The sequence below is a fragment of the Equus przewalskii genome, chromosome 2 (assembly GCF_037783145.1).
Source record: "Equus przewalskii isolate Varuska chromosome 2, EquPr2, whole genome shotgun sequence".
NCBI lineage: Eukaryota > Metazoa > Chordata > Mammalia > Perissodactyla > Equidae > Equus > Equus przewalskii.
The window spans coordinates 116956502-116980933 of record NC_091832.1 but is presented as its reverse complement, the minus strand read 5'-3'; positions in this window follow the sequence as shown (position 1 = coordinate 116980933).

Here is a 24432-nt window from a genome sequence, read left to right as displayed (position 1 = left end):
GGTCTGTCAAAGCAAGTGGCTGCCAGTGGGCCCTGCGTTTGCCTGGACTTCCCAAACCTCTCGTCAGAACGCTGCCTTCTGCAGGGGTCTCTCTGCACATGCCACACATGGAGACCTGGTGCTTGGCATCTGGAGAGCAGCTCCGTGTGACAGATCTACTCACAGGACCCGGCGGCGGCAGGGCCGCGATGCCCTTGAGCACCCGACTCGTGCTTTCACTGACCAGCTGTCCTGCTTGCTGAGCCACCTCGCTGCCGGCTTCATGGAGGAGCCGAGCGACCACGAGCAAATTGCTCATTTTACACACAAAAATGCAGACAGTAGGAGAGCCTGTGTAAGCTGAGTTACAAATTGCCGTCAGGCCTGGGTGGGGAATTGGCAGGCACTGGTGCAGCTTCACTTCTCTGCTGCTGGGAGGATGGGACGCGACCTGTTCCTCTTGCTGGAAGGCCCGCGGAGGAATCCCTGGTATGAGAATTGTCGGCCTCTCTGCACCTGCAGACACCACGTGGCTGGCCCCTCGGTGGCCCGGGAGATTACATAAAGGGCTGGAAAGCTCACAGTCTTTGTGAAGGATAAACATCTTCCTTCTGCCACCAAAGTGGTAGCAATGTGGTTCCAGGATGGGAGGTTTCAAAACAAAACTAGGCCAGTGCTGTTGGCATGGCATCGCCTCGGAGGAGATGCCATCAGCTCTCATCAGACACCAATTTGCTCGTCTGTGGATTACCCAGACCTTTATCCTTCCCTTCCTATTTGGCAGCATCAAACCGGACAAAATTCAAACCGGACAATTTTTCTGTTTGTAAGCACTTTATAGAAAAGGTTTGGTTGCAGAAATGATTGAAGCTACTGACCAAAACTAAGTTTTCAGTGTGCCCGTGAGTGGCTTTGCCATCTTCGAGAGAAGTCCGGCAGGATCAAAGTCTCGGCCAAGTTTCTCCCAGGTCTCCCCACTCCTTTCAGCTTAAGCCACTGTGAAGCCAAGAAGAGTGTAAGACCCATTCCTATGGTGGCATTTCTGGTCTTCCGAGGATCCCGTGTCCTGTCTCAAAGCTCTGGGCAGCCTGAGGGACTGGCAGGACGCTCTCCCACAAAGTGTATCACAGTCTCGGTGAAATAGTCTTCAGAGTCGAGCAGTGAGGATTAGGATCAGCCAGGATGAATAATTCTCTGAGCCTCTTGACCTCATTTTTCATACAAGGGGTTGAGGAGGCAGCAAGACTATTTCTTGGGAGAAATGTCATGAAGACTATGTGTCCCCCTTAAGACTCATACTCTTTATTGACGTGGCGAAATGAATTCAGAAGAGGACTATGTTGTGCTTTGGTGGGCTCTACGCTTCAATCTCTCATCACACACCTCAGTTCCATTGGTTATGTCAGACTGGGCCAGGAGAGTTTGGGGAAAATCTGGGTTCAAATTCTGGATTTGCCATTTGATGATGTTGCTGATCCTTTCTGAGACATAGTACCTTGTCTCTAAAACTGGGCCAATCCTATCCACCAGAGAGAGCTGGTGAGTGAGATACATCAGAGCCGGTAAGCGCTCAGCACCATGGTGGACACATAATGAGCACCCAACAAGCAGAGGCTTCTGCTTTCATCCCCTACTTCCCCAGGCCCAAGATCCAGGAAGAAAAGGCACGGAAGCATGGGGTGTAGTCATCTGAGAAATAAACCTGAAGGCCAAGAGGAAGCAGGAGACCGGGCTGAGAGGACAGGGACAGGCGCTGCTCCTTAAGCCACCCAGTGACCTCCTGGGCTTGACACCCAGCTGGTGCCTTTGAAGCAGAGACTAAACAGGAGACTCAACAGAGGCCGCACGAGCGGTGGTGTTCATGAGGGACAGTCAGCTGTGGGATCTGGACACTCAGCGCTGGGAGCGTGAGGTTCCCGCAGGCTGTTCAGTCCTCTGGGGAGGGGGTACAAACAGGGGATGGGGCAGGCCAGAAACTCACCCCTGGGGAAATGGGGTGTGAGGTAGGACTCATTTGTAGGAGAAAAAGGGCGGGAACCTAACTATCGGGGAAGACAAGACAGAGCCATTCTGATCCTACTAATGACCTAGGACTTCCGAATTAAAACACAGACACACACACAACTATGAGATGAGGGAGATATGGCTTCACTATAATACGTAGGAAAAAAATGGGGGATTTTATTTGACTCAGTACAAATCGACAGTGTGATGTGGATGGCACTGCTGGTCCCGCTTCATTGGGGTCTACAGAGACAGCGAGGCACGGCGATGGGTGAGCATCGAGGAGGGTGAGGGGATGGGAAACTGAACCACTGGGAAAGTGTTGGAGGGAGTGGGGAGGTCTAAAAAAGAAAAGAAAAAGACAGCGAGAGCACATAATAAGTACCTTCAAACATGAAGGCGAGCGTGTCAGTCAGGGCTCGTGGTTGATACAGCAGAAACTGACTCGGGCTAACTCACCCAAGAAAGGAGCTTGGTGGAAGCCTATGGGATGACTCGCAGGATCATCAGCAGACGGAGAGCCTGACGGCGAAAACACTCGAGGGCCAAGTGAGGCTGGCGGCAGAGGACAGCACCGCGGCCACGCCACAAGAGCCATCCAGCCAGGGTGCCACCGGTGCCACCTCCACGGCACACCATGGCCGCTGCCTCTGGACCCTCTCTGCTTCCTCGGATGTTCTTGGACTGGGCCTGTCCCACTTCCTCCCTCACATGGAAAATCTTCGTCGGAGCTCCGAGTTGGTTACGCGGCCCATCCCCAGCTTCTCTCTGGCGATGAGTAGAGGGAATGCCCAGTCCCCTTCAGCTTCCATGGGGGGCAGTAGGGCCCTGCATCCCTCTAAGATGCACACAATGAAGCAGAATTCCAAACGAAGGACACTTGGGGTCCTGGGCAGGCATGAACAAACCAAAAAGCCAAGCCAGCAAGTGTACCCTCCGAAGCAGCAATATGTGATTACTTGAATAAAACCCAAAAAAGCAGGAAAAGATCGATGGGTATATGCAACTGGGAAGCAGAGATTCACTTGATTTCAAAATATGTTTCTAATGTTCAAAACTGGGCCAACACAATTGAGTTGCTTTTGGTGGTAGTGAGTTCCCCATTCCTGGCAGAATGCAAGAAGGGGGTGGTGACCACTTTGGTGGAAGTTTTCCTCTTTAATAATAAATTTCTAGTAACAAACCAATGTATGTATTTCTAAATTATTTTGTCTACATTGTAACAAAGAAGGAGAATATTCTACAAACTCTTCTGTGGATTTTGACATTTCCACTCTTAATTCCTAACTCTCGAGACAATTCACATGCGCTTGGGTGAGAGTGTGGAAAAAAGCCACGAATCCCTTGACATTCTCTAATAGATCTAGAGGATGCGGGTGAGGGAGCGGATGGTGAGCACCTGTTTCCCCCTGCCCAGAAGCGTCAGTCAGTCATCCAAGCCAGGCAGAGGCAGGCGGGAGGGTGAACGTTCCTGATGACTAAATTGGTCCCTAACACCTCCAGCAGAGTGGTAGTTAGAAATGGGCTGGGGTAGAGGAAAGGGAGAGAGACTGCTTCTTCTGTCCTCAGTGCCAAGACAGACCTCCCACCCTCCTGCCACTTCCCACCCCAAAAGGAGGCCCCAGAGGCTAATTGCCCTGGCACCCACGGAGCGGCCTCTGGGCTCACTGGTGTTGGGTGGTTCCTCTGCCCAGTTCCTTCACTTTCTGTGCTTGGGTTAATTTCTTCTCTGTTGCCCATAAATATTTACAGCTCCTCCATGCCCTTGCAAATTGGATTAATCCAGCATATTTCTGGGACAGAGACAGCCCTGTCCAACAGTAGTCCTGAGGAACAGGCAGAAGCATTTTCTTCCTTTACACTGAGTGAGCTCAAGGAGAGAGAGAGAGAAGGGAGGGAGAAACAGAAGAAGGGAGAGAGAAGGAGGGAAAACGTTAAAAATGTTTTAATGTAGGCCAAATGTCAAAGGACATATGAACTCGATATTTGGGGAGCAAATTAGGAAAATGGGGCTTGCTGCAGGATGGTGTCGGTACCCAGGTGAGGGTGTGAAGAGACTGGGGGAGTCCAAAAATAGATGATAGATGGTGCCGTAATCGCGATTCTGGAGAACGATGTCAACACCCTCAAACCTTCTTCCCCAGGGAAGGGAAAGAAGGAGATGCCTGGCAGTCTTTTCCACGTTCTGGAAGTGAAACCACAGATAAAGAAGTTTCTGAGCAAGGTTATTAGTGTGGATAATTACCATACTCATTCGAGTTTTATTTAGATTCATACGGTATCTTCGGAAAAGAAATTTTAAAGCCGTTGAACTGCCAGGCACTTTTTCCTTGCAAATTTTAAACTGCTTGAGGGTTCTATCTTTTCAGATATTCACCATTTTCTGTTAAGAAAATGCCTCCCCTGAAATGTGACTGTTAAGGAAATTTATCTTTTCCCTCAGTCTTCGCAGGAATGCAGGCGATTAGCCACGGAGCCCCTCTCTGTCTGGCACCAGGCATCAGTCGCCCAGCTACACAGAGGCCATTTGAATGGAACTGCAGAATAATCTTCCGAAGAAAAAGCGAGCTCACGGAGTGGCGGCCCATTGTGCCGAGTGAGACACACCGGGCAGAGGCTTGTTGGCGGCGGGAGGCGGGGTGTTAGTGACAACGGTGGGGCAGCGGCCTGAGAGGTACCGATCAGTCTACAGGCCTCTTTGTAATTAGTGCTCCCTATGCATCCTAATTAAAGACCCTGACTGTTTTAAAAAATTTAAGGATTTTTGTTTCGTTGGCCGCAGAAGACCTTCAAACCTAAGCATTATGGGGAACTCCAATAAATAAAACAGATGGTAATATCTAAAATTTATACAGCATTTTTCATTTACAAGGTTTTATATATTGATTTATTTAACCCTCAGAACACCCTATAAAGAAACATTATTGTCCTCTCTATTTACAGGTGAGGAAGCTGCTGTGCAGACAAGTAACTTGCCTAAGATCACGCAGCTGGGAACCAGCAGGGCTGTGGCCTGAACCGGGCGGTCAGCGTCCGAGCCTCTGCTTCCAGCGAGCCGAGGACTTGGGCCTGGGTTTGTGCCTCTCCTTTTGCTCTGCAAAATACCTCGGGCTCCATAAAACACAGCTTGAAAGCCACTCACACATTTCAACTCACTTCTTTTAGGGAGGAGAAATCGAAACCCAGGGAGGTAGAGTGACTTTCCTGAGATCTCAACATTGGCAACAAAAAAAAAAGGTCACGTACATCCTCTTCTTTAGGTTAAAGACTCCCCAGATTTTCTCCTCATGGGGCAGACTGTGTATTTTCCATTGAGAAAAATGCCTTGAGGGTGTGTGAGGGTATCCTGAAGAGAGTGTAGATGGGTGCAGGAAGCTGAAGAGTGTCAAAGTGATCAAAGGGCAGCTTGGGGGAGAACTCAAATTACCTAAATTATGTCTTTTGCTTCCTCCACTTCTTATATGAAGCTCAGAACAAGACGAAGGCAAATGAGACCCAAGTCAGAAGCTGTCATCATTCATTTACTCAAGAAACACTGATTAAGAGCCTACGATGTGCCATGAACTGATTACAACAAGCCACACACCATGTGTCACGTACTAGGTGCGGGACACAATGAGGAGTCAGTCGAGTTCCTCCCCTTTAGAGCTCACATTCTAGGACCAGCTAACTTTGCGTAGAGATGGTCTTTGGAGGGCTGAGAACCAGTCTTTACCGGGGCCAGCTACTGTTAGGGGATTTGTTTAACAGATTTTACCTTAACAACTTTAAACTCTGTGCCTCACTTCTTATTTGTGTAGCGAGTACACGTAACGTCTTTTGTTTCTATGGAAGCACATCGAAATCTTTCAGGAATTGATAGCATCTTTTTCTGTCCATTAACTCACCAGGCAGTGGTCTATTACCATGGATGAAAAGTACTTTACAATTTTCAAATCATTTCTAGAGCTTGCTGATGATAGAAGCTTCAGTAAGAGAAACGTGGTGATTAATAATGTTACATTTTTATGTGGACTAAATTACATATATGTAATTAGACCATCACTCAACAAATATTTATTGAACCATTTTGTGTTAACCTGGCGGCTTTTGATTGCAAATAATTGAAGCTCAAGATGGCTTAAGCAATAAAGATAACTTGTTGGATTACGTAACTGAGAAAGTCCAGGGTTATTTGAAGCTTCAGGATGGTGTGATCAGGGCTCCATTTCTTTAAACTTCTCTCTGCCCTGTCTCTCCTCTGGGTACTGCTTTTATTCTCAGGCTGGTCTTTCTCCTAGTAGACAAATAGCCTCACTTCATGTCTGTGGTTCATGAAAAGTGGCTCTTATATTTTAAGGCTTATATCTGCACACCACTCTGTCTAGAGTGAGAAATAATATCTCCTCTAATCAGCAAAAGAAGGTCTAGCTTCACTCTTCAAACTTGGGGCATGTGCCTTCTCTAAACCAATCACTGTGGATATGAAATTGAGATTATACTGACTGGTCTGGGCTCTTTAGGGTCCATCCCTGGAGACAGAGGAGAGGTTGACAATCCCATATGAACTGTACAGCTGCTATGCAATGGAGGAGAGGTGAGATGAATGCTGGGAAGCAACTCAATTCTGCTTTAACCTACTCAGTGCCATAACCTGTGCTCCACTTTGAAGGTGTCACCGTGCATGACCCAGTTTAGCCAACAGATCTTTAAATTGTACGCAGATCTTTAAAACATTCATAGCACAACTTTGAGATTCTTAAACTATGAGCTGTGGCAAAACTCTGTTCTGACATTTCTAGAATGATTTCCTAGCCTACAGCGCACAGCGCAGGAATTGAAGTGGGAGACCAAGGGCTTGCTCACTTACACCCCCAACAAATAGGTGTTGTGTACGAGACCCAGAATTCAAGGAGGCACAGCCCGCAGGTTCATATGAGGATTTACAGGCTTCTTATTTGATTCTGCTTTAGATTTTCAGTTCGAAGCAATTAAGCTCTCATAATGGAAAGAATATATTTAATATTTAGGTAAATTGAACTAAAATAATTGATCTAGGTGACTGCATGGTACATTTAACCCAAGTCTGAACCAGGCTGGCATATGACAAAGGGGAGATGGAGTGTGGGTAGAAGGCCTCTGCCATGCGGCTGTGTCCCCAGTGGCCTGGAAATCTCTGTAACAAGTTGTGTCCATGGAGTTTGACAGTCTGGCAGCCTGCACGTGTGACAGGACAGTCACTGGTGTCCACCATGATATTAGGGCTGAAGTAGGGATGAGAGCTAACAGAGACATCCTGAAAATTCTGTTCCTCACAAGCACTTGGGGTACGCAAGTTCTATTATTCAATAGGGACAATCCCTGAAAATCTTTAAATTGCTGTCTGAGTAACACTCGTGAGCTGCATTTTATAAATTATACGATGCTATAGCATAAACAGTGATCTTTGTCTTATTCACAATCTTAGCAAAGACTGATAGAAAGATAGCACATGAAGTCCGATGCTCTAGGGTGATAATATCAAACCTTATTCAACGAAACTCAATAAAATTCAGTCCCCTGCCTTTAGTCTATTACTGTCACTGCACCGCCATGACACCTACAAATAAGGTTCATCACCTTATTTTGAGATTCCTAGTCAACTTGGAGAGAACTGTAAAGACATGAAAAATTAAGTATTGAGGCTGAAGGAAAAAAGAATAAAGCTTATGCCATGTACATTTCATTAAACTTAGTTTAGAACAAACAGGGCACTGTTCCAGTGAGTCATAATTACAAAATAGGTACTTAGTTACCATGTTTCCCCTCCACTATCTTTGCCATGACCCTGGGAGCGGGTAAGTGGTTGTTGGCATCCAAGGGCTTCAGGAGCTGGAAGGAGAGAGGACATTTCACTGCGAAGGGTCAGATTGCACCGTCCTCCTGGTTAAGAGAACCATGAATGTCCTCAAAGACACCAGAGGCAGCATTCTGCCCATTAAATGAGCTTCTGCATTAATCCAGCAATTCTTTGTTGATAACCAAATGCGTGGCAACCACATTTAAATTTCAGAACATTACAATTAGATGCATCTGAATAAAGAAGAAGAGAAAAAGGGAACCAAAAGCTATTAAGTGGAGCTTTTAAAGTCCTGGCTAGGTGCTATTTCAAAACAAACATGTCAGTGCTGTCCCGGGTAAAGGAGATAGAGTCCTCCAGTCTCTTCAGGAGTTGTACTTGGAATACGAAGTAGGAATTTTGTTTAGGTTTTTTCAGGTGTGATGTTTTTAAAAATTTTTGCAAATAATATTCTCAATGCAATTGCTTTTGAACAGGGCAGCCAGAAAAGCCAAGTTAGGTTAACAGATCAACCATAGAAAATTCAAGGGGTCCTCTGCAAGGTGAGAGGGAGTCTGTGGCTTTGCCACGTGGTTGTGTGGCTCCATGGAGTTGCTCTGCCTGTTTTGCAGGGGTTTGTGGTGAATTCACGGACACTTCAGCGGCTGCAGGCTGAGGGTGGCTCTCCGGCAGGCTCAGCCAGCTTGGCACGCTCTCAGCTCTGGGAAGTCCACACTGTTTTACAAAGAGCAGGTGGGCGAGAAAGCTCAACACTGCAGGGCACGTTGTGCAGCTGTGAGAGGTGGAATTCCCCTCAAAAGGATCGGCGCTGCTTTGAAAATAAATTCATCATTAAAATGGAAGGATTTCTGAAGCAGTAGAGAACACACGGCTTGATTGGTTTAACATTAACTCTTTGTACTCATCTTCCGCTCATCCTTTAAGAGAATGTCTGCTTCTTGCAGAGAGGTAACACAAATAATCCTTGACATCTTTTCAAGGAGGAGAGTGAGATGTTGGAGCACTTACGCCACTGCATCTGCTTTCCATTCCCCCTGCATCTTGCTGCCGTAATGCGTGGCAGGGAGGGACCCTGGCTGCAATTCAGGGGCTGTGTTTTGCTTCACGTTCAGCATTTAGAAAGAGACGGATGTGCCTCTCTCTGGAGGGAGGGTCTCTGCTTCTTCCAAAGGCTGGCACGGCTCACTGCTCCTCTGCCCTCCTTTCTTTCTCCCTCTTTCTGGGTCTCTGCTCTTCCCTGGCCCCCTGCCCTCTCCCTGGGAGTCAAGAATGGCCTTGCTTCTGCTTTTGCTCCTTACTGAAAGCCCTTCCTCTGCCTTGTGGAACATATCTGATAACACCGTTTTCTCTGAGGGAGACTATTTATATATCTGTGAAAAGTGTCTTTCACCACCAATCTCATAGCCCATTACACGCAGAGCGGCCTAGCCTGAGGAGGATTCCTGGCTCCTCAGGTGAGCTCTCTCCCATCTCTCCTGGGGGAACCTGGGCCTGGCGCTGCGGCCCCTTCCTCTGCTGTGGCTCGGCAAGCACTTTGATCTCGGCCCTCATTACAGCTCATTTCGGCATTAAAGATGATCTGAATTCACGTGCTCTTCCCTTTCTAATAAGTGCCATCCGCGTCCATCCTCAGGAGCAACCGCGGCTCACGGAAAACTGGTTCAAACCACACGAGAAAGAATAAGGGACTAGCTCCAAACACAACTGGAAAACGGGGGTTTTATTAGCCAAATGCACCTCTGAATGAGATGCTTCATCAAACAGAGTCGTCTCATCTTCAGGGCGCTGCTAAATCCACCAATGGCCTCTCGCCGATTACTGAGTGTCATGATTTCGCTTCTTTCAGGCGGGAATCCTGAGGGAGCGAAGAGACTGAACACGGCCCGCATCCACCGCAGGGCTGGAGCTGATGCGGGGTGTGCTTGGCTTCGCAGAATTTGACAACCAAAGATGCTTTTACACATCTTTCCCGTTTGACTCGTCTGCAGTGACGTGTGCCACTCCTAGAAAGAACCTCCTCTTTTTTCATTTCCTTTTTAAAAAAAGAAATTTAATTTGGATTCAGATAATACCTTTATAACTTCTGAAGCTGTCCAGCAAGAAGAGGAACAGGTGATTCCAGGATGCCAGGAGCCAGCGTAGAGCCAAATGGCGGGAAGACAGGCGCGCAGCGAGGCGCGAGAGCCGCGCCCTCATCGGTTCGCAGCCTTTGCTGACTGTGTTCCGCCTTGCCTTTAAACTGGTGAGAGCACGAAGGAGACACGATGACATTCTTAATTCCCGCCAAAGGAAGCTCATCTTGTAGAACGCAAGCAGTGTGCACCACGGGGGTACCTCCGTTAGCACTGCCGCGAATTTTCATTTAGCGCTTAGTAGGAGCATTCAGCAGCCGTGCAGAATCGCGCGAGGCAGTCCTTGGGAGCGCCCAATAGCACCTCTTGCCACCGCTCTATTGGTTCATTTTCTCCCGCCTCCCGTCTTCTCCACCCCTCTCCCCATCCCTCCGTGCCCCCTCCCCTTCCGCCCCACCCGTGCCTTCTGCAGGTGGCTTCTTGAAAGGAGCCCGGGCGAGGGCCGGCCGGAGCCCCCGGCAGCCCCGCGGACTCGAGCGGGACGCACTCGACCCGCCGTCCAGGGGACCTCACGACTCAGAGGAGCTGGTCCCCACGCCTCACCTCCGCTCCGGGCTGTGCGCCGCGAGGGGGCTAACACTCAAATTAACGGCAGGAAGAGGAGCTTCGAGATGCCCTGGCCAGCCTTTCAATTAGAGCTCCTGATTAGGTCTTCGATTTCCTTACCACATAAAAAAGACTAAGGGTTCGCTCCTGTGAGCGGGTCTTTTTCTCTCCCTTTGGCCTGGCCCGATGGTTTTAATTTTGCGGGCGGCAGGACCAGCGCCGCCGCTGCTGGAGCAGACGCAGGGCGGCCGGCAGGCTCCTTCTGCGTCCTGGGCCTGCTCCTCCGTGACCTGGGGAGGAGCGTGACCTCGCTCTGCGGTCTCTGCCCGAGGACCGAGGAATGCCGGCTGGTCCCTCCCGCGGAGCCGTCAGCGGCTGGAGCAGCCGGCTGCAGCGAGATGTACACACGTCGGTGTCCTACTCCTTCAGGCTGCAATGTCTCTCTTTACAACTGGTTTAAAAGAAAGAATACCAAGACACGTGTATCTTGTGTGACAGTCACTAGAACAAACTTTTATTTCTCTTTCTCTCTGTGTAAGTCTTGCAATGAGACTTCTTTGGTCGCTGGGACATTTTCTGGCTAAATTCATGTGTCCCAGTCCTTGGAGGGCAGAATTGTTAGAAACAGAGTTGTCCACGGAGCCAAATAAGAGACCAATGCTACTGAGCACAAACTGGTGAATTCGACCCCAAACAGAAAGTCAATGTTAATGATCCAGCTTTGTAACAGTCCCTCTGAGGCCTGATGCTCTGGTTGGATTCCACACAGTTTCCATTCGTGAAGAACCACCAGCACTCTTCTGGGTTTGCTGTGTAGACCTGTTAGACTACATCTGAATGGCTAATTGTTTAAATTGGCCATAACGAGCTAGGACGGTTTAGGAGCCAAGGAACCAGTGTCCCCAGGTCTTTGCAACCCATGATGCTGTAGGTAGCCTAGAAGAAATGAGGACAATTTTTTTTCCAGTGGCTTCCAGTTCCACCACATATAAAGAGATGATTGCAATTTGCCATTCATTTCCTCTTATTTTTTTTTTTTTTTTGAGGAAGATTAGCCCTGAGCTAACATGCTTGCCCATCTTCCTCTACTTTACATGTGAGACGCCTGCCACAGCATGGCTTGACAAGCGGCGTGTAGGTCCACACCAGGGATCCAAACCGGTGAACCCCCGGGCTCCGAAGCAAACACGTGAACTTAACCACTGTGCCTTGGGGCCAGCCCCCTCCTCTTCTTTTGACTTTTACAGGACAAATATACTAAGTTCAGGTATACTAAGTTCAGAACACAAGGTGGGAAAGTATCATTATGGTCATTTCAGAGACCAGGAAGCTGACATCACAGAGTAAATCAAGCAGCCAGGGCTGTATGAGTGAGCTGCCACCTGAGGCCACCTGGCTGCTGCCCTAAGAAAACACTGGTTAAGAATGGAAGCTCTGGAGTCAGAACACTTCACCTAAAGCGCCAGCTTTCACATTCTTAATAGCATGGGCTAGTCATTGCAGCTCTCTGACCCTCCATTTCCTCATCTATAAAAAGGGGGTGTAATAGCCAATACCTCTTTGGGCAGTTGTGATAGTTCAAAGAGATAATTGTATGAACCTTTCAGAACAGGGTTGGTCTAATACACAGTGAACACCCAATGAGTATACTTGTATTATTATTATCATTGTTACCACTGTTGATGAGGAAACTGAGGACCAGAAGTTTTGAGGAATTTCCACGAGGATGCCACACAATTAGAGACAGAGTTAGAATGACAGCCAATGCCATGTTTTTTTCGTAGCTTTTTCGCCCAATCTCTAGCGAGAGCTCTTATTTCTTTTCCAAATAGAAGTGTGAATTTCCTCTGAGCATTGTTGTTATCCAGTTTGGTCAGTTTCCTAAGACTATCCATATTTTAGAGCAGGATTAGCTTGTAGAAGCAGCCAAATGGAGAGCTTTTTGGAGGATTCATCTCATACTGGCTCAAACATAAATTTTAACTCAGCTGAGTGCATCAGAGTACAAGGGCTCTGTTTAGCTGGGTACCAAGTGGTTCCAGCAAGTGTTTCTCTGAAGGGGCGCCCAGGCGGATCGGCTTCCATTGCTCTAAGATGCTACACTATTTGGAAATGAGTGAGCAGTCGGGTTGGCCAGCAAACATCCCTGCAATTCTAAATCTCATTCTAGCAGTGCTCATAAAACAAGGTCCAGATTTATTTTCCACTTGGTGTTTGTTCTGCTCATTAATTATATTTATATCTGCTTCTTTGAAATTATTGAGACTATTGGGAAATGTAGAAGAAAGCTGTATTGATTTCACTCTTCATATCATTCCATCTGTACTCCCTCCTTCTGTGAGCTCTCAGGCATGTTGAGTGACATGTGGCGGTGGGTATAGTGTGTCGGGCACAGAGTAGGGCATTATCAACTGAGCCCAGGCTCCCCAGATCTGCAGTCTCTTTGGTGAGAGGGTTTAGATTTAGAACGTCTGGATTGTATTCTATGAAAATCTCCACAGCCTTTCCTTTCAAAATCAATTTCAGTTGTCAAAAAAAGGGGGGAGTGGTGGTGAGTCACTTTGAAATCATATAGCGTATTATTATCATCATTTTTTAAAAGCTTATTACTATAATTTTTCTCCCAAGGGAGCTGAGTTGATTTATAGCCCCACCCTCCTTATCTCAACATGTGGCCGAGTTCAGAAGGGAATTAAAATTGGGGGATTTTTTTCCCTCCAGGAGAAACGGATAGAACATACCCCAATGTCGTTTTCAAGTTCAGAAGGAACTTTTTCAGCCTCTCGAGTTTCCTTTAAAAATGCACAGACAGCAGCTAAGCCCCCGCCTCTCCCCAGATTCACGTCTGCCCTGGGTGCTCCAGAAGTAAGGCCTCCCCGGGAAGAGCCTTCACCACCGTGGAGCATAGACTCGACACGTTGCAGCCCACGCTGGGCACGACGTGACCTCTTTGACTGAGGGCAGGATTCTTATCCAATTTGTTCATTGTATTCCCAGCACCCAGAACAGGGCCTGGCTCAGAGGAGGTGCCCAGTGGCTATTTGTGAAGTAAGCGAATGAATGGGGAGGTGACAGGGTGATAGCTAGGAGCTGGGGCTTTGGGGTCAGACAGTAGACCTGGGTTCGGATGGTGATGTGCTGCTCATCGTCCTCGTGGCCTTCCTTCGCGGCCTGGCTTCACCTGCTTAGCTGCAGCACCGCCATCCGTAAAGCGGGTGAAAAGATGGTGCCTCCTGCTTCAGAGTGTTGGGAGGCCATGCGTGCAGAAGGCTTCGTGGGCTTCTGAACACGTACATTCTCCATACGTGGTTCATAGTTCGTAATCTTGTGGATCCCCCAGATCTGGGTTTGAAGGTTCCCTTTGAGTCCAGATATCTGGGGCTCATGCAGCACAATCTGTCTTCCCAAAATGTGCTTCACTTGAACACATAGGAAGTGACTCTCAGCCTTTGTAAAGGAAAAGTCCCCATCTTCCCTGGCATCTGAGCAGCGGTGGGAGCAGCCTCTTCTGTGTCCCTGGCCAGGGCTCTTATTGCTCCTGGGCTAAGGGTCTGTGCCATGTCCTCCCAGGCACTGCAAAGAGAGAGGAAGAAGCTGTTTTCAACTTGGACAACTGATGGCCGGGGATTATTATTCTTTGCGTTCCAGGACACAGTGCTGCTCTTATTTCCAGAGAGTTCTGATTTATTTTTTCAGTGTTGAAAGCTCATGCCAGTACAGTCGTCTGAAACCTCATGGCAGCATATATATGAGATGATCATATTCCATTCTTGGTTCCCTTAAACAGGGTGCTACTGTTGCAGAGAGGAAGTTCCAGAGGTAACGAGTCCCCTGTGGCTCTAATGTGGTCAGTGGGACTGTCTTATGCAGACTGGGCTCCAAGAAGGTGTTTGCTGGCTGAGATATAGGGGCTGCCATCCCAGCTGGCTGGTTCGCCCATCCCAGCCTGTATCCTGCCCCTCACCAGGGCCAACACCTGATATGCCCGAAGAAGACAGAGCTTTCCTTTAGCTCCCTTTCCATGGACCAAAAGAAGCATCCTCCTCCCACCTCTCTGGCCTTCTCAGAATAGACTGTGGGGGTGAGACACGGGGGCGGCAAAAATTGGATGATGGAACCAGTGCAGCACACATGCTGGGAATGGCCATGAAAAAGAGAGGAGGGTCTGATGACCTGGTCTAACGGGATCGGGGCACAAAAAAGGGTCAAGTGGGTTTCATAAATGAGTGAAGAGGGGAGGACGTGAAACAAAAATGCAGAGGGTGGGGCAGAGGCTGGGGCACACTGCCCTGTGAGCATCATGCCCAAAGGGGACTGCCACTACTCAATTTCTACTCACGGTGTGCGGGAATTCAAGCCTAGCATGGCCAGATCTTTTGATTTTTAAAGAGAAGCCAATAACCCATTTTTTTCTGTGAAATCTATGAAGTTATAAACATTGACCACATATTCATATTTTTCAGTAGTGTGCAGACCAAAGGAAACATAACCTGGGACTGCAGGTTTCTCTGAGATGAACATCCATTCTACAATTGTTTGCCTATGATGTGCCTGGCACCATGTCAGGAGCCAGCAGATAGAAAAACATAGAAAGCACGGCTCATGTTTTCAAGCATCTCGTTAAGTGAAGGAGAGAGATGTAGAAACATATAATAAACAAAAAGTGCTGGAATGGAGCAAGATGTTAACGATCAACAGGACAGTGAAGGAAGGGACCATCTCAGTTTCCGAGGTGGGAGGTTGTCAGAAATCATGAGGAGACTTTACCTGCTGGAGGCGCGGCAGAGGTGCTGGTGGTGATGAAGCGCATTCATGGCTCGGGGGACAGGTTGCCAGAGGCATGCAAGTGGGACCCTGCACAGCACATCTGGAAAACCAGGAGCGGCCTTGCTGGGCTGGTGTGCAGGGTGAGTGGCAGGTGATGAGGCCAGCTCTGAAGGGTGCAGTCTCAATTTTCTGGGCCTCAGGTTGATCCCAAACTGGCAGAACACGCTTCCTCTTACCTCCAACACTAACTGAAGCACCACGGCAGCCTAAGGGACGGTCGGGGAGCCCCATGGACACATGTGCTCTTCTCCGCGTCCAGTCCACATCTGCAGCCATTCTGTCCCCACCCCCCACTGCATCTCTCGTGCCACGGAAACGGTATCCACCCAGCACCGGGACCCACAGGACCATCCTTCCCCAGCATCTGCTTACACTGGGGCAGGAGAGCTGATTCCACCAACAGCTAAAATTCTCACATTAGCTAACTAGTTATCTTTCCCCAAACTTTAAAAAAAATACATATCTGTCAAATTCCTATAGACGTCCTTGATAACCTGTGATGTGATTCAATTTTACCGTCCCGTCTAATAAGACACTTGCTTTGCTTTTTGGTTTTTCAACGTCCTGCCTTTATCCTCGCACCCTGAGTTGTACAATTCATCAGACCGTTATTCTGAGTGAAACACACAAAGATCCCCTTTTCTCTTGCCAGCTGTGACTACGGGGCAATACCACCTGACGGCTAAGCCTCCGACTCTGCTGCTGGGTTCAGATCCAGCTCCACGTCTGACCTGTTGTGAGAGCATGGGACAGTTACTACACTGTTATGGGTTGACTTGGGTTTCCCCTTCCCCCGAAAAAATCCACGTATTAAGGTCTAATCCCCAGATCTCAGAATGTGACTGTATTAGGAAATAAGACCTTGAAAGAAGTGATTACGTTAAAATGAGGCCAGTAAGGTGGGCCCTAATCCAATGTGACCAGCGTCCTTATAGGAGAAGGAAATTCAGCCCCACAGAGGGACAGCAGGGGTGTGCACACGGAGGACACCCGGTGAGGACACGGGAGAAGGCGCCGTCTGCAAGCGAGGAGAGGGGCTTCAGGAGAAACCCGCCCTGCTCACACCTTCATCTTCTTCTTGATCTTACACTTCCAGCCTCCAGAACTGTGAGAAAACGAATTTCTGTTGTTTAAGCCCCCCAGTCTGTGGTATTTTGTTACGGCAAGCTAACACACTTAGCTCTCCATGTCTGTTTACCATGCAAAACCTCCCATGACTCTCATAAGGGTTAAATGAGCTAATATAAGGAAAACACTTAGCGCCTGACACACAGATGTGCGTAAGTGGTAGCTATTGTTAACAGCAATAGTATTGTTTCTAATGGCCCCCAGTCGAAGGACAGTTTGATAGAATTATACCTTCAGCTGGCCCATATCGTTCTCCAGCTCTGTATTTGAAATGTGCAGTTTTTATAGGGGGCTGAAGTAGAGCAGAGGAAAAAGGTTGGGAAACATTCTCACATGTAGACATTCGTGAGTGTGGGATATTCTTTTCTTCTTTGTATTAACTGCTATGTGTAATTCTAGAATTTACTCCCAAATTGGTTAGAATAGGTTTCCTCTCTAGATTGAAGTAATAATAATCTCATTTGCCCCAACTCCAAAGCCCTTTGAAGTTAAACATTGAGCGAGAGAATGGCGGGCCCACTCAGCAGAGATTAGATCTTGTTTTAAACACTGGCTGCTCTGAGAATAATTTCCTTAATTAATATTCACAAGATATCATACACTTGAGACTGTATTTTCATGTAACCTACTTGCATGTAATTGTTCCCGCTCAGGCTCTTCGCTGCGTTTCTGTCTTCCCTTTGTGTCAGTATTCAACAGAATCATTTCCATCTAAAAGCAGTGCTGAAGGGGCTCAGAGGTTCATGGGGTCTCCCCTTCTGTGTGAAAGCTAGCGCACATGGGCTTTCATCTCATTTCTAAAGTTAATATTGTTTTGTGCTTATTCCCATTCTTAACTGGATGCACGTGGCTCCCAGACCTCCTCTCCCTGCTGGACTGAGGGCCAGACAGTTTCAGGTGCTGCCCTCCGGTCATCTCACACCACATGGCAAAGCGTTCATCAAACACCTTTCAGCTTCCACTGGCCCAGAGGTCTCCAAGTCTCGAAGGAGCCACATCTGCAATCAGTACTGGCCTCTGGGGTTATCAATGCCCATCTGGTAGGCAATCACATATGCTCCCCTGAAGAGACGTCCAGTTATTCGGGAGTCAGCTTGCCCAGAGATCAGTGAAAGGAGTGAAACTGACTTGGAAGGAAATTCTTCTGCATGTCTAATTTCAAAGCCTTGCAAGTAGTGCATACATTTATGAGCAAATTGGAAAATTAAAAGTCCACCTTTTAAATACACTGAAAAAAAGTTTAAGTAAATTTGCCCACTGCTTAAGATCTTCAATCAGTGACTTTTCTACATTTGTAAACAAATTCCTGTTATAGCAAAAGGGCTCCCACGCCCCACCACTGGCAGAAATGTTTTTTGCTTGTTTGTTTTGTTTTCATAACTGTTTGTTCTATATAACTTTTTAAATAGCTGATACAATCCTACCATCAAACAATCAATGGTTGAGCTAACTCACGGGACAAATTACAGCTACTGTTATAAAGGTGCAAAATACTTATGCATATAATGTATGTGATATATATATTAAATATAGCATATAGTCTATATGTATGCATACTCTCACACCTCTGTATCTATCTATCATCTGCCTATCTACACATATTTCCCTCCCTAGATTCAGTAACTGCAAGACCAGATGTCTTAATGCTGATAGACTATAAAGTCTTATGGGGGAGGGGTACTAAATATTTTCAAGATATTTTGCTTGGTTGTGATTTCCTAATTGCCATGTTCAGCTGGAGCAGAATATCTGCTAATAATTCTCTCCTTGAAATCATTACCCATCTCAGAATTTGCCTGCCCAGGAGACGTGACCTAGGAACTGTACCTGCGCCCTGGCTGCAGTGCCCACGGTCCACCTCTGTGTCGTGCTTGGGCAGGCAGCCCATGCTTCCTGCTGCAGGGGTTCCGCAGCCTCATGGTGTTAAGCCCTGGTCCCTTCTCTGTGCCAGGATCTCCTACCGTTCACCTGTGTGGCCATTGAAGTAATCCTTCCCCCATCTTCAGACCTGTCCAGCTAAGCATTCAAATACCTCTTGCAAAACAGTTTACAAGATAAGAAAATACAAGTGACTGAAAGGTGTGAACCTTATTTGCTCAGCCTCACTCAAGTGAGATTCTGTATGTCACCGATCAGATTGTCAAAGACTGGGAAGTTCGGTGGCGCTGCCTGGGGGGCGAGTGTGAGGAACCGGGCGCTCCCCTCCATTGCTGGGGAGAGCTTAACTGGTACAGCTCCAGTGGAAAGCAATTTGGCAACATCATGAGAATGATAACTGCACACATGCTTTGACCAGCTATTCCATTTCTAGGAGTTTGTCCTGTAGGCATATTCTCACATGAACCAAGTGATGCATTTAGATTATTCATTGCAGCATTATTTGTGGTAGAGGTGGAAATGTTCAAGAATAAGAGACTGGCTAAATTAGCTGTGGGGTGCACAGCCGAAGGACTAAAATGCAACTGCAGAAGAGAATGAAGAAGCTCTTTTCTGATCTGGAGGAGCTCAAAGATCTTCTTACAAGGGAAAAAAGCAAGGGAAAAGTATCCACTATTTATGTGAGAAAGAAGAAAGTGTGAGGGTGAGTGGGGGACACAATATAAAGACACAATTGCTGTGTGTGCACAGTGTTGCCGCAAGGCTCTCAAGGAACTGTTTGTAGGTACTCGCTCCTGGGGGTGGGGATGGTGCTGGGGGGCCCTGGGACAAGAATGGGAAAGACACTGTCACTGTAGACCCTTTGGTAACTGCTGGATTTTGAAATATATGAAGGTATCACCTACTAAAAATAGTAAATGAAATAGAAGTAAAACAAAACCATAGAAATCATGCACGCATCTTGTGTGTTCATTTCTCTGATGCACAAATTATTTGAAATGTGGTAAAACTAGAGAAATTGGAGGAGAGAAATCAAAATTATTACAGGACTTGAAGGGACTGGCTCTAAGAATTGGGATCGTTTAGCTTCTAAAAGATTAGGCCAGAACAAGATTTCATGACAGTCCTGAAATGGCAGTAAATAGGGGGACAAAAAGTTGCTGTTCTCCTGTTCTGGGTGTTACCATTATAGTTTTGAACGAGGAAAATGTAGACGTGAAATTGCAAAGTGGGGTACCAGATCGTCACTTGCTGATTTCCTAACGGAAAAAAGAAAATTAGGAATTGACTCTGTGATTCTTGGACCCTTTCAGCCAGACTGAGGCCCATGAGGGGAAAGAGTGTGAAGGAGAGGAAGAGGAAGGGTTTGCAGGGAGCTTTCACTTCAGGAGACCTGTTGGTCCCTGTGATCCCCACTCGATCCAAGGCACGGGTGCTCCTGCCTTCACTGAACTTTAGGAGGGGATGCGGGGGAACTGGTCACAGGACCCAGAGCCTAAGATAGGGTGGGCTTGGGTCTGGTCCTTTGGGAGACATAGAGGACAGGAGAAGCCTGGTGAGTGGCTTTGATGGCAGAGTCAGGAGCGTGATGCTGAGTTGGGAATGGGCTCACATCTGATTTCTCAGAATGAAGGATACATGAGTGTTTCAGAGGGCCCAGATGTGGGCCACCTCTGAGAAGGAACACACCATAGCCCTCTCGAATCCTGCACTAGAGGACTAGCCAGAGAGCGAGAGGGCTCCAGCTGCGGGCCTCGAGGGGAAGGCTGCCAGAGGGGAGGGTTGCAAGGGGGAGGTGCTCAGGGATGGGAGTCTCAGAAAGTGTGAGAGTCAGTCACCTGCTAGTGCCAGAGAGCTCAAAGCCAGTGACCAAAGAGGGACTGTTCAACCCACTTTCCTGGCCTATCTTGCCCCTCTGTCACATGGCTGGGTTGGCATAAGTGGCTAGGACAGGGGAGAAGGTGAGCAGGGAGGTGAGCAGAAGCCACCCACCTCCCCCTCCACCCAGCCAGGCAACCTCCAGCCACGGCCTCAGGAGAAGGAAGGGGTGGAGCAGTCTGGTCTTCAATTGAAAATCAAAGAGTTGATTATCATCTTTGATCGGACGCTTCTCTTTAATGATTTGAGACTGTAGGATGGTTTGTTATTCCAGAATGAGAAGAAAAGCCATGAGGTCTGCTCAGTTTTCATCAAATGGCAGGGGAATAAGTTTTAAAGGAGACGTGATTAAATGAGACAGGAATTTTAAAGGAGAGGCAGAAGAAAGTTAAGATTTGGTCCTCTACCGTGGGTCCCGTATCCAGTGCCTTGGTGAAACTTATTTTCATAAAACCAACAGAACTGAACTTGAAGAGCGGTCGGGGTGAGGCAGACTGGACACCACGAAGAACGTTCTTGCTCTAAAATTTGCAAGATGTGAACTTGCTGACTATGGGAGATTGTAGTGCCTTTTTTTTTTTTTTTAAAGGATATAACTTTACCAATACAATTTTTTTCTTTTCTTTCTTTCTTACAATTTGCTTTTTTAAACAAGGTTAAAAAAAGAGTTGATGTAAGAAAAATTTAAAGTGAAAATTAGAACAAGTCGAATGAAAATTTGGCTTAATTTGTGAAGACAGGATGCAAATGAAGTTTGGAAAACACTGTTCTAAACAGGGTTTTTAGAAAAGTCAGAAAGCAAAATGCTGCAGAGTGCCATTTCAGTTCCCACTCAGAGGAAGCCTGAGGACGCACCCGAGCTGAAGTTTTCTTGTGGTTTGGCCACAATAATCCGTAGATTTGTGACATTTTTCTAAATGATAGTTCCAATCAGTTGGATCTAATGGCAGACTCAGAGATAAAGTCAGGAAGCAGCAGTGTAGGACTCAAAAAGAAGGCAAAAAAAAAAATCAGTGTCTTAAAAAGAGAAAAGTGAAAGAACAGAAGGGAGGAAGGAAGAGGGAAAGAAAGAGAAAGAACAGAAGGGAGGAAAGAAAGATGGTTTTCACTCAAAATATATGTGAGCACTCTGGGTCCTTAATTTCATTTTGATGGTTCTGGTACCTCATAAGGCACTTCGGTTTGCACTCTTGGTTTAAAATATTAACTGAGCACTTGTGGCTCCATAATTCTGGGCCTATATTACACAGGCATTATTCAGTTTTCCCTGTTATACATTAGAATGTACAGACGCTATGATTTTATTTAGCTAATTTCAAGATTAAAGATTTCCCTAATTGTAGTCTTCCGTTAGTTCTTTGTAGTTGCTAAAACTGCATGCGTTATAGCTCAAGGGAACACTTGTGCTATTTGAGTCTTTGTTAAAAGTAAACCATGGCTTCCGCTTCCAGGAAGATCGAGTAGACGCTCTTCTCCGTCTTCCTCCCACCCAGCGCAGCTGAGAGCCGTGGCGTTATATAGAGAGCTGACTTCAGAGGACTCTGAAAAGTGAGGACAAGAGGGCGAGCCTGCTAAGGAGTTCTGTCCCCTAGACACAAGGCAGTGGTGAGTTCCCCAGGTCCTCTTTTGGCCTCATCTATCCTAGACTGGGAGCTGAAGAGGCTGGCCACTGGAAACACCAACAGGCACAGACTAAAAAAAGCCCCAACAAAAGTTGGCTCTCTCCCATGGTGGACCAGGAATGGGGTAACGCAGAAGAAGAGAGAACTTTTAGACAATAACTGCTCTACTCCAGCAAAAAAACACAGAAAAAAATTGTGGTCCCATCCCTCCCACAATAGTCCAGGCTGAATGGAGAGCCTAGATATCTACTCTCACCCACTGTAATGAGGCGCCCCAACCCCTGTGACAGGACGGTGCCAGGGAAGGCCAAGGAGGGAGTCAGGACCACTGTCCAGAGGGATCAAGGTCACTATCCCCAGTGGTGTCAGAGGAGCACAGTAGGAGGCACTCTGACGCCCACTAGCCCAGGCTCAGTGGAGGCCAAGTGGGGAGCAAAACTCTCACTGCCCGGCAGGAACGAGGAGCACCCCAATCTCGGGTGTCAGTAGAGGCCAAGAGGGGAACCTGGGTGTCTAATAAAAGCAATATCCCCACTTCCCCTGCCAGAGTAGTTTCACAGGCAGCTAAAACAGATGTTTAAATAAGGTCCAGAGTCTCATAGCATAATACCCTAAATGTCCGGGTTTTAATAGAAAATCACTCATATCAAGAACCAGGAAGATTTCATATTGAATGACAAAAGACAACCAATAGAGGACAACTTGGAGATGACAGAGACGTCAGAATTATCTGACGAGATTTTTAAAGGCACCGTCATAAAAATGACGTAGTGAGCAATTATGAGCATGCTTAAAACAAATAAAAAAGAGAAAGTCTCCACAAGGAAAAAGAAAATATAAAGATGAATCAAATGGAAGTTCAGAAATGAAAAATAAAATGGCCAAGAACCACCATCAAGTCCAGTGGACAGGCTCAATAACAGAACGGAGGGGACAGAGGGAAGAACCGGTGAACTCAGGGACCACTCCACAAAAGCGCCCAATCGGAATAAGAGAGGGAAAGCAGACTGGAAAAAGAAAAAGCAGAGCCTCAAGGGCCTGTAGAACTGTAAATAAAGATCTAATATTCCTGTCCTCAGAGCTGCAGAAGGAGAGGGGAAAGAGGGTGGGGCTGAAAAAAGACTACAAAAAATTGATGAAAACTTTCCAAATTTGGTAAAAGACATAAATCTGTAGATTCAAGAAGCTGAGTGAGCATCACCTAGAATCCCCAAAGAAATCTACATCCAGACACATGATAGTCAAACTTCTGAAAACAAAGCAAAGAAAAAACATTGAGAACAGCAGAAGACAAACAAAACTTTACCTATAGAGGAGAACATTTCCAATGACAGCAGACTTCTCACCAGAAACCACAGAAACCAGAAGGAATAAAGAGGGAAATGATAAAAGAAGGGATCTTGGGACATTAAGAAAGAAGAAAAAAAATCATAAGCAAAAATACAGGTAAATATAATAGACTTTCCTTCTCTTGAGTTTTCTGAATTATGTTTGACAGTTGAAGCAAACAGGATAACACTCTCTGATGTGGTTCTAAATGTGCGTAAAGGAAATGTTTAAGATAAATACAACATAAATGTAGGTAAGTACAGGGACATAAAGGGAGGTAATGTTTCTATACGTCACTCAAACTGGTGACAACACTGGTGGGCGGTGAGAAGTTGTATATATAATGTAATACTTAGAGCACCCGCTAAAAAAGCTATATAAAAATATATAGTCAACAACATAGATTTATAATATAGATACCTAGACAAATATAAACAAAATAAATATAAGCATATACATATATATATGCTAATGGTTCTGTTTCTCTTATTAAGCCCAGATATATTGTATAAAATGTATTCTCTGACAATAATGGAATTAATGTAGAAATCAATAAAAGAAGGATAACAGGAAATCACCAAACACTTGGAAACTAAAAATCAATGATCAGGAATGAAAAGGGGATGTCACTGAAAACCCTGTAGACATCAAAAGATGACAAGAGAATACTACAAATACCTCTACACATATAAATTTGACAACTTAAACAAAATGGGCCAATTTCCTGAAAAATACAAACTGCTACAACTCAGCCAATATGGAACACAGAATGTCAATACCCCCTGTTAAAGAAATCAAATTTGTAATTTTAAAACTTCCAACAAATAAATCTCCAAGCCCAAATGGTTTCACTGGAGAAGTCTACCAAATACTTAGAAGATAACTAAGACCAATTCTACACAATCTCTTCTAGAAAACAGAAAAGGAAAGAACGCTTCCCAATTCATTGTATGAAGCTAGTATTAACCTGCTACCAAAACTAGACAAAATTAACACAAAAAACCCCAAGAAAACTAAAAGTCAATATCTTTCATCAATATAGATGCAAAAATCCTCAACAAAATATTAGCAAATAAAATTCAGAAATATAAAAAAGAATTATACACTATGACAAGTGGGGTTTATTCCAGGGATGCAAGCCTGGTTCAATATTTGAAAATCAATCATAATCTACCATATTAGCAGGCTAATGAAGAAGTATCATGATTATATCAATTGGTATAGAAAAAGCATTTAACAAAATTCAACACTCATTCATGATAAAAACTCTCAGAAAAATAAGAAGAAAGGA